Source organism: Cupressus sempervirens, chromosome 3 (assembly GCF_028749045.1).
Source record: "Cupressus sempervirens isolate cs-2001-9-10 chromosome 3, ASM2874904v1, whole genome shotgun sequence".
NCBI lineage: Eukaryota > Viridiplantae > Streptophyta > Pinopsida > Cupressales > Cupressaceae > Cupressus > Cupressus sempervirens.
Window position 1 is genome coordinate 741,019,865 of NC_143120.1, and position 15,029 is coordinate 741,034,893.

At 33.4% G+C, this 15,029-nt stretch overlaps 1 pseudogene; it reads left to right on the forward strand.

Annotated features, from left to right (window-relative positions):
- The first annotated feature begins 13,045 nt into the window (after positions 1–13,045).
- LOC149568954 (putative germin-like protein 2-1) lies at positions 13,046–13,737 on the forward strand (annotated as a pseudogene).
- The last annotated feature ends 1,292 nt before the right edge of the window (positions 13,738–15,029 follow it).

Genomic DNA, 15,029 nt, shown 5'->3' on the forward strand with positions numbered 1-15,029 from the left:
TTGGACAAATTGTCCTTCGAAAAACCCCTAAGGGAAAACCAGTTCTACAGATGAGGAATTATATTAAACTTCAGCAAATCAAGAGATACAAAATTCCTTGCCTCTCACTGGCAGAACTCCGACAACCTCCTAATTTCTCCCATTGATATTCCTCACTGCTATCCCCATGTTAACATTGTGCCCTTGCTAACACTGCAAGACAATTTGGTATCACTGCAAAATGCTTCTCCCAAAACTTGCATCTCCAAATGACCCAATGACCCCTTTTTATACTACCCTATTGGAAAAACCAATGACCGAGATTAAATCAAACCAACGGCTAAGATTAAGACAACTCAACAGCCAATAATAGAATTGGTTGCAAGGTGTCCAAAAGGGAATCACTAAAATTAGTAAATAATTATCCTTGCAATAACCATTTACTAATTCTCAGCAAGTGGATAGATAGTTATCCAAACTACCCATAACTAATGCTGCTATACATAGATAAGGACGAATACCTGTCCAAGCTACCCATAAATACTACTGCTATTTTTGGGTCAAAAATAGCAGCTGTCCAACTAACAATAATTAACACTAGGAGGTAAGTTAGGTTTTCTTATGTTTCAATAATAAACTAAGCATGTCTCAAGTTCCATCCCAATTTGCATCTTTACTACATAATAGTCGTACAATTACCTCTTTTATTGAAAATCTAGCTATTTCGCGTTAGTTCCATGTATATGATCTGATAGTGTGAACCAATTTCATTCAATTATTCAATGAGATCTTAACTACGATTATCCAAAATGAAACTATGAAACCTAAAATACAAAAAAAAAAATTCAAGTTATTAGTATACTAAATTTGTATAAAGAGTGCAAGAGAAAATTTAATAATATTTATTTATTCATGAATGCTAGAAGCAACACCCTCCTGACATAACATGGTAATATGAGGCGTCATGAAGAATATGCAATAATTATGTTTCAAAACTAATAGAACTTTAAAATAAAATATTTAGACATATTCACATGTCATACACAAGAGTCAAAGCAAAAGATATTTAAGTTCCTAATGAAGTTCTCTTAGATTACTAATAAGCATGCTTTGATAATGAGATTGTATACAATAGCATTCCTCATGGAAGAAGAAGAAATTTTGATAAGTAAATACAGAGTGTTGGAGATTTAAAAACAAGGAATCTGCCTCATGATTAGGAAACATGCATTAACAAAGCAATATCACAAAATTTTGATAGCGAACAAGGTCCAAGTAAGGAAATCTTTTGTCATATCTCTTATAAAGATATCATTATTACTTGTAACCATCTTATTTGTGTAAAAAATTAGCACTCTAAGTTTGTCCATTCCAGATTGACTTTATATAGAACATTTTACTACCATAAATTTTGACTTTTGACCAAAGTAGAAACTATTGCTTGGGTTTAGAAAAACATTTTCTTTGTAGTGGAACTAAAGAAGAGTAAAAGATCTCATAAATAAGTTGGTAACATGAAAAAGCATTGAACGTTAACCTGGAGCATTCAGCGTTGATTCTCTACTTATTTAATCTCTCTTCCATCCTCTCCTTTACTAAACTATCATTGAATCCATTGGTATTTTAAAATGGCCACACTACTAACTTATCAAGATTTAGAAAATGGAAATTTACTAAATAATATCATCAATCTTTATTGAAGAAGGCTTTTGTGTTCATTCCATAGAATTGATAGAGGAAACCTTCTTAAAATTTTAAACATAATAAAGATGGCAACCGTAGTATGGAAACAAACCTCAATGTTTAATCAAAGGACCATGTAATAATTAATTACATTTCCACACTTTCTTTCCTTATGATTCATGGTGTTGTGTGTTACATACTTCCTCTGAAATGTAAAGGACTATCAATTAGAATTTATGAAAAATATCTCATTGTATTTGAAGTTGGTTGTTGCTGAGAAAAATCATCGTATTATGAAAAAATCAGCTGTAGTTTAGATTTTAAACTGAAAATTATACTAGAACAATGAGAAGTGTTGTTGTTGGATATTGGAAATGTGCCTCTTAGTTCAGATCATTACTAAATTTGGTACCGAGTCTTGTGAAGGCAGTATCCAAATAAAGACTAAAATAGGTTAAGTTATAGGATGTTCTTAATTGTACTAATTCTTATAGTGTTGTAACTATTTCCATAAATATTAGAGGTTATGTTTATGTTTACCAAGAGTAGAGATAATTTTTTATGATCTTGTGATTATAAGATGTAAATCATATTAACTTGGAAAGGACCACAGTCCAAAAAAATTCATCTCTTAACTCTGTATTTTCAACAAAATGATATGACATTTCTAATTTCAGTTGAAATAATTAGTGTCTCATCGAAAGGAGGAAGAATAGCAGTTAGGAAAGAAAGAGGTTTCAAGGATCACCCATGGAAACTCTAATTTGTTTTCCATTTTTATTGAAGGGAAATATTCAACAGTGTAAATCAAAATTTGAGTCTAATTCTCCATGAGTTCTTTGAAAATGTTTCCCAATAAAATAACAAAAGGTTTGGCATGCGTCCTTCAAAAGGTAAATAAATAAATTACGTAAGATAGTTTTCCTGATAAGCTTCCCTCTTCGACATAGAACTCGGGTGAAATTAGCTCTATGAAACCTACGATAGGGTGTCATTAGAAATGAATGATTCCTAGTGAATTCTATATACTTAAAGTTGATAAGGGGAGGGATGAATCTCACCATCTCCAAGTAGAGGATCAAATGCATTGTCCTTCAATCTTCTCAATCAAATTTCCTACCCTCTCTCGAAATGAAGCTTCCAGCTCAACAATTTAAAAAAAAAAAAAAAATAGATATAATATTGAATCTTAGATCTCAAAAATTATTGCAAAAATACCCAAGAAACAATATTTAGAGATATCAAACTTAAAAATTCTTTTTCTTTAACGTTAATTTAAAAACTTAAAATATCATTAATATTCCTAAGAAACTATTAGTCAAAAAAAATTAAAAATGACATACTACAACAAAAAGAATTAAGTTGTTATGAATTGTATAAAGCCAAAAATAACAGTTTTATCCTTTTAACTTTATAATATGGATACAAAATAATGAAATTATTATATAATTAAATCTAAGAACATAATTTAAAAAAATACATAAATACTTTAGTAGTTTCCAAGCACTTTGTGATCTATCATCTTTTTGTTTCTTTCAGCTCTTTTTATGGTCATATAACATGATTAGAAACATTGATTGAAACAATAGTACACATAATAAATAAATAAAAAGAAAAATGTTATATTATTGATAAATGAATACATAAAAATATAAAGAAAAAATGACCCACTCGACATGAAGATGCAAGTGTTTGGAGAAGACTGTCCTCCTAGACATTTGGATGACGATCTCATATCCTTCGATTTACTAAATTTCTATTTTCGGAAGCTTGATAAGTTAGCAGTGTGGCCATTTTGAAATATCAGCAAATTCAGTGATAGTTCAATAAAAGGACAGGATGGAAGAGAGATTAAATAAGTAGAGAATCAATGCTCAATGCTCCAAGTCAATGTTCAATGCTTTTTAAGGTTACAAACTTATTGATGAGATCTTTTCCTCATCTCTAGGTTCCACTATAAGGACAATCTTTTTCTAAAACCAACCTATAGTTTCAACTTTGGTCAAAATTTGAAATTGATGGTAGTAAAATGTTCTATATATAAAGTCGATCTAGAAAGGACAAACTTTGAGTGCTAAATGTTTACACAGAGAAGATGGTTACAAGTAATACCAATATCTTTATAAGAGATATGACAAAAGATGTCCTTACTTGGAGCTTGTTGGTGCCTTATGATATGACAAAACCATCACTACTATAGTAAGAGGATACTTACTTTGGTAAGAGTATACAATTAGATCCCCTTGAATCGACTTTTCTCAAGGATTTTGCAACACTCTTCTAGGTGTGTACTTGGTGAAGAGATTTACATACAGACTATTAGGTGTACCTTTTTCAAGGATATATAACTACTACAGTGATTAGAAAGTAGTAGCCAATAATATTTATAATATCAACTTACTTTGATTGATCAGATCCATCTTTTACTCACCGATGTATAACCTTCTATGACTCTACAATTCCTCACAACTCTCATCGAATCATTGATCTCTAACCTTCTGATATACTCTATGCATTACACTGTCATCAACTCTCCTTTTCTTCTTCAATACTTCTTTCAACAACAAAAGCCACCACCTTTAAACTATTTTGTATAGGTCCTTCTATAGTTTCCTTTTGCATCTTCAATCTATGACCTAATCAGGGTTCAAGAACTTTCCATAATGTTACTATGATCAAAATAAAAAATAAAAAATAATCCATCATTTCATTCCTTCCCTATCCACATTTTCATTTGTCTTTTCTACCTTGATATCATAAACAAATTAATTCACATTCTTCAATAAATCTTTGCAAATGTTTACCCTGAATTGTGTAAACCATTTTTCTACTTGGTATTATCATGTCTCGTTAGATTTTGTCCCAATTTTGAGCTTGCATGTACCTTTTGTTTCACTTAGTAGAATCTCTGTTCTTTCCACTGTCATTTGGTGTTATCTTTTCTTGATGACCTTTGTCTCGCTCAATGATCTCTTCTACTTGGTGTATATAGAAACACTTGGTTAGTACTAAGGTTGGGTATAACCATAAAACTCATTCATATCCTCCTTCATTTCTCTAGAAATATAGTGACTTAGTTACTATTCTCACTTTCACTTATCATTTTGACACCAAATGAAAACATGATTATATATGGGAGTAACATCACCGAGCTATTGATTTTGATGTTTATGAAGTTTAATTGGCACTGAAGTGTTTGAAAGCCCTACATGATAAATCGACATAGCTGATTCACCTTTGACCTCTCAGTTATCTAATAGTAAGTGCCTTTCTTGAAAAGGTTGATCTGGTCATCTTATAGGGATTGCATTGTTTGCACATATCATTCTCATCTTTATGCGAATTCTGCAAGACTCTAACTCTTTTCTTTCTACTGAATTTGACCATATTCTCAAAATTGACATGACATAGGCTCTTATCCCACAACCACACATCTTAGAATTTTGCAAATAAACATGTATAATTAATTATAAGATCAAGCTAAAATAGATTTTCTTTTTCTCTGCTCTCTAGTGCCAACCAAATTTCCATCATCATCATAGATCTTGACTTTCATATTCTAAAATTCTAGCTTGTGACTTGTATTATTCAATTGAGCAACACTCAATAGATTATATTTGATTCCTTTCCCCCAATAGGAAAAATTGCATCTGATTTTTTTATTTAACATAAATGAACCTCTGAGACCTTTCATTGGATGTGGAACATCATTTCCTAGTTTAACAATTCCACCATTACATTCTTCAAGTTTATCAAACTTACTAATGTCTCCAGTCATGCGATGTCAATATCCACTATCAATGATCCATGTATAATTCCTACAAACATGTGAAATAAGAGATTTATCATCCTCACACCTTTCCTCATCAGGGTCTTCATTAGTAGAAACATACACCACTTCTACTCCATATTTCTTTTTGTTCCATTCCATTAGTGATGGAGGTTGTGTCCTTTAGTATGGCTCTTTCCATGTCATGCTAGATGTTGAAGGAGGTTGGGTGTATTTCTCTGGAGAGCCTCTTCAGGTTTTGGGGACTTGGTCTTTGGTGGTTTCTGGTTGCTCTTGTAGATGTTTGATCCCTCTAGGAGAATACTCTGGCAGTTCCCTAAACTCATTTGTTGGCTTGTATGCTATCCATCTGAGTTGCTTTCCTTGTGTAGTGGAGCTTTTCACTCTTATAGTTGGGAGATGTCCTATTTTTATGACTACTTCTTAGTTGCTAATTCTTTAGAGGTGTGTTGGTTCTAGAGCTCTAGTGGTTTGGTGGTTAGATGAATGTTGAGCAATGAAGTCTGGTGGAGGTGGAGAACATGTTCTCTATTTTGAGGCCATAGAGCTATTTTAGTTTTGTCTCTATATGTTTTGATTTTTAGAGCATGTCTCCCTCTTGGTTTGGTCTCTTTTCAATCTGTTATTGAATGATGACTTTTTATTTATTTAAATGGGTATTGTTGTTGCTGGTTTCTTTATAGTGGTACTAGAGCGACGCATGTTATCAATTTTTATGGGCACTTTCTAGTTAGTTTTTGTTATTGGTTGAGAAGTCATCGGGGGTCCTTCTAAAAACCCCAGAAGGTGTTTGATTCCTTTCAAAATCTTAGGGATCGACACTGAGAGCTTGTTTCCTTTGCTAAGCTTATGTTTTCTATTCTTTTGTAAGGAATTTGGTGTTTTTTATAGGTTTCAGTGGCCTACCAATCCCTAGTTTCCAAATCAATTCTATTTAAAGATAATAATGTAGTTTTCTTAAAATAATTTTTTGACTAAACCAAGAGACAAATAATATAAACCCTATAATGAGGCTTTCATATTCATATATGATTTATTTAATATTATTATTTGAAGTTTTTAAAATAATAATCATTAAAAACATAGTTTTTTCAAAAATGATTTTCTAGTCCAAGGGGTTTAGCTTAGTTGGTCGAGGCAAGTAGCTCTCATTGTCGACACCCTGGTTCAAATCCAAGATGGACATCTTTGTGTAATTCTAATTTGTGACTCTTGGTCTTCTATTGATTATATTCATCTCATTTGTAAAAAGTGGATTCTAAGTTGTGACTCTTGGTCCTCCAATTGTTGTTTCTAGTGTGGTTACTTGAGAGGAGCTTGAATAAATTGTAATCTTTTCCTCTTAAGGAGCACCCGATATGTAAATGATCTTAATATAATAAATATTTTTTCTTGAAAAATATAATTAAAAAAATTAAAACTAGAACCTATATATTTTTAAAATTAGATTTTTCTAAATATTTAGTCTTAAATTGTAACTTATGTATTTACCTACTTATAACTCTATTGAAAATACATCCTTTCTTTATCACTTTAGTCGTATAATTTTTGTTTGTTTTAATTTTTAAACATGATTTGGAGTTTATTTTCTTATTCCATCAAACTTTATTAATAACACATTACCTTTTATTTGGTAATTTTTTGGAGAGTTTCAAATCAAGTGTAGTTTGCAAACTGTCCAATATATGAAATAACATCAAGGTATTGTAACAATCACATGACATAGAAAGTAAATTAGTTCCAGTCACATGTCTAAGATAACAATTGGCATATTTAGAAAAGATAAACATAGGGGCTGGATTCAATAGATTTTACTAGGTCAAAGGTCCAACAAGCTCACTAATAGAAATGAAGGAGTAGGGCTGGTGGGTTGTGACATCCCTCCCCTCTAGGAAGAGACATCAACTTGTTGTGTAATGTTCCCAAGTTTTAGTTAGCCCTCACATTCTGCAAAGTCTAAGTGGAGGATAGGAAAAATTAAAGTCATTCAATTAAAATTAAAAGGTGACTTTGTATTAATAGCTTCTAGGGTATGTATTAATTATTGGAAGGATGGAAGCTTCTCATGATTTAATTCATTATTGCTAGGGAGGAATTTCTAGGGTATGCATTAATTATTGGAGGAAGGAAGCTTCTAGCTCTTGCAATTAATTAATGTTTAGTTCCTTCCAGAAGGATGAAGAAAAGGATAAATAGGGCTGAAAGTCTCATTGCTGATCAACGGATGATTATAACTTGCATTTGATAAGAGCTTGGATGTGTGAATCAAACTCCTTTTTGGGCAATAGAGGATGTTCCTTCTCTATTGTAACAATCTAGATGTCATTCCCTTAGGGTTTGGCCTTTGGAATACATCTCTTTGTAATTGATTGCAGCATTCTTAGCATTAATATAATTTCAGCCTTGGTTCAGCTTTTGGGCATTCCTAGGTGTCCATTACAGTGGTATCAGAGCTATAAGTCCTGGCATCCTCTAGAGATCTTCAACATTTCTGTTTGTGCATGCGACAAGGGCTTTATAATTTTTGCAATACTAGAGCAAGACAAAGTAGGAGTTTGGACTTGCTTAACAAATGAGATAGTTCATTTGTGTAGAGGGACATACAATCCAGTCATACAAACATAATGGAGACATTCTTTGAATAAGACAGTAGCATGGGTGATCAAGATGATAGAACTACCAGTTCCAACCAAGAAAATATAATATTTAGGTTATTGGGTACATTAGAGGAGCAAAATAGGCAAACAAATATGATGTTGCAACTAATGGCTAGATAGATGGGCATCAATATTAATCCAAGTGATGCCAACAATAGAAACAAAAATAATAGGAGTAATGATAATGGAGGCCGAGACAACATTAGTGGTAATAATGGACATGACAACAATGGAAATGAGGTTGATAACTTTAGACATGTTGCATGGAAAACTCAAAAAACTAGCTCGAGACCTCTTCTACCCACCTTTCCACCCAGAGAACTAGTTCAACCGATTAATGGACCAAAGATTGTAGAGTTACAGGATCAGTTTAGGAGGGATTGGGAGGCCAGTGGGCCAGAGTTCAGGCAGATATCTCTCTTAGAGATTACTTGGACTTGAGGATGAGACACATGCCAAGATTAGGAGGAGGAAGTCAAAAATTTGAGTTGAGAAAGAAAGTGGGGAAACGTTCTTTACCTTATTATGATGCTTCAGGGAAGATGATTGCACGAGCTTGGGTGCAGAAGATGGATACATACTTGCAGCTGAATCCTATGCCTGAAGAGGAGGCTATAAAGTATGCAGCTATTCACTTGGATGGACCAGCACATGAGTGGTGGCACCATGGCATGGTAACCTTGGGACATAATCAGATCACATATTATGAGGAGTTCACTAAGAAGCTCATAGAGAGATTTGATACTAGGGATCCTGAATTACAGTTTAAGGAGCTAGCACAACTCAACAAATGTGGATCACTTGAAACATATATCAGTGAGTTTTAGAGGTTAGCTGTGTTGGTCACAGATATTTCAGAGAGGAGGTTAGTAGTATTGTTTATGGATGGACTCTCAAAACCCTTGCAAGGTTGGGTCAAGGGACATGACCTAGGTACGTTGCAAGAGGCCACTAAAAAGTCTTGTGACTTAGCACCTTCTTCATTTAGGAGAAGATTTCAGCACAAGGATTCTTATATGAAAAAGGACAAGGAGAAGGACAAAAAACCTTTTCACAAGGATGCTCAACCCAAAAGAGATAAGTTGGATAATGACACCTTGAATGATTTAAGAAAGAAAAAGTTATGTTTTCATTGTAGAGAGCCTTGGGATTTATCTCATAAGTGTCCTCTCAAGGCTAAGGCAAATCAAATGGAGTATTTCTCAACAAAAGAGTCACAGTTAGAGAGAGAGGATCAACACTCAAATTTAGATGAGGATAGCACTATACAAATTGTGCATCTATACTTGATAGGTACACTAAGGTATTTGGCAAGATTTTGCATGGGGTTCCTCCTAACAGAGGGATAGAACATGTTATTGAGCTTGAAGAGGGAGCCAAACCAATCATGATTACTCTCGATCATCATCCTAAGAAACATAAGGATGAGATAGAGAAGGCAATTAAGGAGTTGTTTGAAATAGGGCATATCAGGCCTAGTAAGAGTCCTTTTGCTTCAGTAGTAGTGTTGGTAAAAAAGAAGGATGGGACAATGCGCATGTGCATTGATTATAATGAATTAAACATGAAGACCATTAAGAACAGATATCCCATCCCATGAATAGATGAGCTAATTGATGAGTTACATGGTGCATGCATTTTTACAAAGATTGATCTACGGTCAAGGTATCATCAAATCAGGATGAGGGAGGAGGACATTGAGAAGATAGCTTTTCGGTGTCACTATGGCCACTTCGAGTTTTTGGTTATGCCATTTGGGCTAACCAATGCCCCTGCTACATTCCAGAGTTGCATGAATCAGGTATTTAGGGAGCAACTTAGGAGATTTATTTTGATTTTCTTTGATGACATTTTAGTTTTTAGTAGGACTTGGGAGGAGCATTTACAACATCTTGAGATGGTATTGTCTACTTTGGAAAAAGAATCATTGTATGCCAATGAATCTAAGTGTGAGTTTGGGATGACTGAGCTACTATATCTTGGACATATTATCAATGTAGAGGGAGTTCGGGTAGATCCTGAAAAGATTACGGCTATTGTTTATTGGCCTACTCCAACAAATCTTACACAGCTTAAGGGATTCCTTGGTCTCTGTGGATTTTATAGGAGATTTGTTAAAAGATTTTCCCAACTCGGTACACCCTTGACAGACCTTACTAGGAAAGGGGCCTTCACATGGACAAGGCAGCTCAGAGAATCTTTGATCATTTCAAGAAGGTGATGTCATCATGTCCAGTACTAGCTCTACCATATTTCACAAAGCCATTTGAGCTTCATTGTGATGCATCAGGAGATGGGATTGGAGCGGTCTTGATGCAGGAGAAGCATCCCATTATTTTTGAGAGTAGGAAGCTCTGTGGAGTGGAGAGAAGCTATTCCATATATGATCAAGAGATGTTGGCTATAATGCATGCATTGGCTAAGTTTAGGTCCTACCTAGTTGGGGGAAAGTTTGTTATCAAAATCAATCACAACAACATCAAATACTTCATGAACCAATGTGATTTGAATGATAGAAAATAGAAGTAAATCACGAAGTTGTAAGCTTATGACTTTGACATTGAGTTTGTCAAAGGTAAGAAGAATGTGGTTGCAGATGCCTTATCCAGGAGACCTCATATCTTCTATGATGCATAGCTTAAAATTTGTAAGATACAGTGCTTTTTAAAAAATAAATAAAAAGATTAATGCTTTTTAATGGATCATGCAAAACTGACAAAGTATCACATTTAATATATCTGTATAATTTCTTTTGGCTGCGATTAGTATTGCCATTTGTAAATGAAAAAAATCAAATTCCTTGTTTACCTACAAAATTAGTAAGATTGAAACTAGTGAGGTTTTTATATGTGAATGAAAGTGTACTCAAGCAAGGTATAATAATTTAAAACAAACCAAAAACAAACTAAAAACTATAAAAAGAAGCCACGATACAGAACTCTCCAAAGTCTATGGGACAATGATGATAGAATTAAATGGGTTTTATATTCAGTTGTTGTCTTTTTCTGAATATGAAGAATATACATTACTTGTAGAAGCGTTCATCTTTGCCAATGATATTTGGTGATCGAACAATAAAAATTTGAACATTATAAAGATATTTTTAACTGATTTAGGAGGTAAGTTAGGTTGTCTTAAGTTTCAAATAATAAACTAAGCATGTCTCAGGTTCCATCCCGATTTGCATCTTTACTACATAATAGTCTTACAATTACCTCTTTTATTGAAAATCTAGCTATTTCACATTAGTTCCATGTATATGATATGATAGTGTGAATAAATTTCATTCAATTTACTCAGTGAGATCTTAACTACGATTATCCAAAATGGAACTATGGAACCTAAAATACCAAAAAAAAAAATTTCAAGTTATTAGTATTCTAAATTTGTATAAAGAGTGCAAGGGAAAATTTAATAATATTTATTTATTCATGAATGCTAGAAGCAAAACCCTCCTGACATAACATGGTAATATGAGGCATCATGAAGACTGTGCAATAATTATCTTTGAAAACTAATAGAACTTTAAAATACAATATTTAGACATATTCACATGTCGTACACAAGAGTCAAAGCAAAAGATATTTAAGTTCCTAATGAAGTTCTCTTAGATTACTAATAAGCATGCTTTGATAATGAGATAGTATACAATAGTATTCCTCATGGAAGAAGAAGAAATTTTGATAAGTAAATAGAGAGTGTTGGAAATTTAAAAATAACAAATCTACCTCATGATTAGGAAAAATGCATTAACAAAGCAATATCACAAAATTTTGATAGCCAACAAGGTCCAAGTAAGGAAATCTTTCGTCATATCTCTTATAAAGATATCATTATTACTTGTAACCATCTTATCTGTGTAAAAAAATAGCACTCTAAGTTTGTCCATTCCAGATTGACTTTATATAGAACATTTTACTACCATAAATTTTGACTTTTGACCAAAGTAGAAACTATAGCTTGGGTTTAGAAAAACATTTTCTTTGTAGTGGAACTAAAGAAGAGTAAAAGATCTCATAAATAAGTTGGTAGCATGGAAAAGCATTGAACGTTAATCTGGAGCATTGAGCATTGATTCTCTACTTATTTAATCTCTCTTCCATCCTCTCCTTTATTGAACTATCACTGAATCTGCTGGTATTTTAAAATGGCTGCACTGCTAGCTTATCAAGATTCACAAAATAGAAATTTAGTAAATAAAATCATCAATCTGTATTGAATAAGGCTTTTGTGTTCATTCCATAGAATTGATAGAGGAAACCTTCTTAAAATTTTAAACATAATAATGATTTTTCATAAATTCTAACTAATAGTCCTTTACATTTTACTTATCTCTAGGTTCCACTACAAGGACAATCTTTCTCTAAACTCAACCTATAGTTTCTACTTTGGTTGAAATTTGAAATTGATGGTAGTAAAATGTTCTATATAAAGTCGATCCGGAAAGGACAAACTCAGAGTGCTAAATGTTTACACAGAAAAGATGGTTACAAGTAATACCGATATCTTTATAAGAGATATGACAAAAGATGTCCTTACTTGGACCTTGTTGGTGCCTTATGATATGACAAAACCATCACTACTATAGTAATAGGGTGCCTTGTTAGGGCTATAATATTTTGTCACTTCTGGACACTTACTTTGTTAAGAGTATACAATTAGATCCCCTTGAATCTACGTTTCTCAAGGATTTTGCAACCTCTTCTAGGTGAGACTTACTTTGTTAAGAGTGTACAATTAGATCCCCTTGAATCTACTTTTCTCAAGGATTTTGCAACCTCTTCTAGATGTGTACTTGGTGAAGAGATTTACATAAAGACTATTAGGTGTACCTTTTTCAAGGATATATAACTACTACAGTGATTGGAAAGTAGTAGCCAATAATATTTATAATATCAACTTACTTTGATTGATCAGATCCATCTTTTACTCACCGATGTATAACCTTCTATTGCAGGATTTCAGCGTTGCAGACAAGGAAAGCAAAGGTGAGCAGAGAATAACCTTATAGATAATAAGAGATCTAGGTACTAATTATATGATTGTATGTGCTCGTTAGAAATCTAGGTACTGATTATATGATTGTTTTTCACAGTGTTGGTGAACGGGTTCGTGTGTAAGGAGACAATGGCAGTATTAGCAGAGGACTTCTTCTTCGGGGGGCTTGGGCAGGCGGGGAACACCGACAATGCAGTGGGCTCCATTGTGACCCCTGCCAACGTAATGCAGATACCGGGGCTGAACACGTTGGGAATATCTCTGGTCAGCATCGACTACGCAGTGGGTGGAATTAATCCTCCTCACACCCACCCCAGAGCCACCGAGGTTCTCTTTCTAGCGGAAGGCGAGCTCTTTGTAGGGTTTATTGACACCAACAACACCTTCTTCAGGAAGACGTTGGAGAAGGGAGACGTGTTCGTCTTCCCCAAGGCGCTCGTGCATTTCCAGTAGAATGTGGGGAAAGAGAATGCGGTGGCCATCTCTGCCTTGAGCAGCCAGCTCTCGGGAACCCAGACAATTGTTAATTCTCTGTTTGCGGCGAATCCCCCTCTCCCCGATTCCGTATTGAGCAAGGCCTTCCGCATCACCCAGGAGCTCGTGGACTACATTCAGAAGACGTTCGGCTAAGCTTCTTGAGCTTAATCTTTTGTGATCGATTCGCTAAAAATAAAACAAAGGAAAGGTACACCATTTCGGAATACTATTTTCGTACCATTTAATAAAAATTCTCTCTTTAGAGCTACTCGTTGCATTCTCAACAGAAGTTTATTTTCCTAAAGAAACATCTTTCTCTTTCTCTGTGAAAAGAATTCTATGGTTTCTAGTTCATGCATTTTGACCACAGATCCAATCTGGGGATGTAATTCCAATACAAACTTATATCCATTCTAAAATGCTCATCCTACAAATACTATGGAACATATTTCACAAATAACAAAATCGCTCCTGATATTTGGTCACTGCCATGACCCTTTTAATCAAGTTTTGAAACTCAGCTACGTCTGTCTCATAAAACAACAGATGCAACAATTGCTTCATGAAAAGAGAGAAAAAGTATTTCCAAGATATTTGTCCTGGTCACAACTGAAATGCAATCCATAAAGCCCTAGACTATTCCGAAAGGTGATGAACACGAAAGTACTTTACCATGAAGATGATTAATTTCTCAGCATCATCCCTACCATCGAAACCATGGAAAGTGGGTAATACGATCTTTTTAAGGTCATTGCTCAGCTCCTCTGCTATCTTCTCATTATTATTCAGTTGTCCAAAATTATTCTTCATTAAAACCAGAATGTCACGTGGAGAGGAAAAAATTATTTATATCTATTTATACAAATGACAAGAAAGATTTATATCACAATTAGCATTGTGTTAAATTATGAACAACAATAGAAAGTGAAGATTTGATTTGACAGGGAAAAGGATGGTGGTAATATGACTATATTTATGAAAATTACTTTGAATTTTGGTCCTGATTCTAATCTTCATTATTATTGTAAGCATAATTCAAACATAAGTTCTACTTTTTCATTCTAATTATATTGCTAGGTCTCAAATCGAATTCTAATCATTTCTCACTTAAATTTAGATTGTATTTATAATTCTAACATTATGATAACTTTAGTTCTAAGACTAATATTATTTTAACTATTACAATATTTCAAAACCTAATTCTAATCTAAAAATTAACTTTCATTTTGTCCATTTTTTAATTCTATTCTAAATTTTCTCCATAATTATAACTATAACCTTAACTATTGCTTAGTAATAAACCTAGTTTTAACCTTAACCACTATTGCAAGCATAACTTAAGCGTAAGTTCTACATTTTCATTCTAATCATATATCTAGATTTCAAATCCAATTCTAAAATTTTTTCTATCTAATCTTTTTTTTACATGTTTAATTCTAACATTA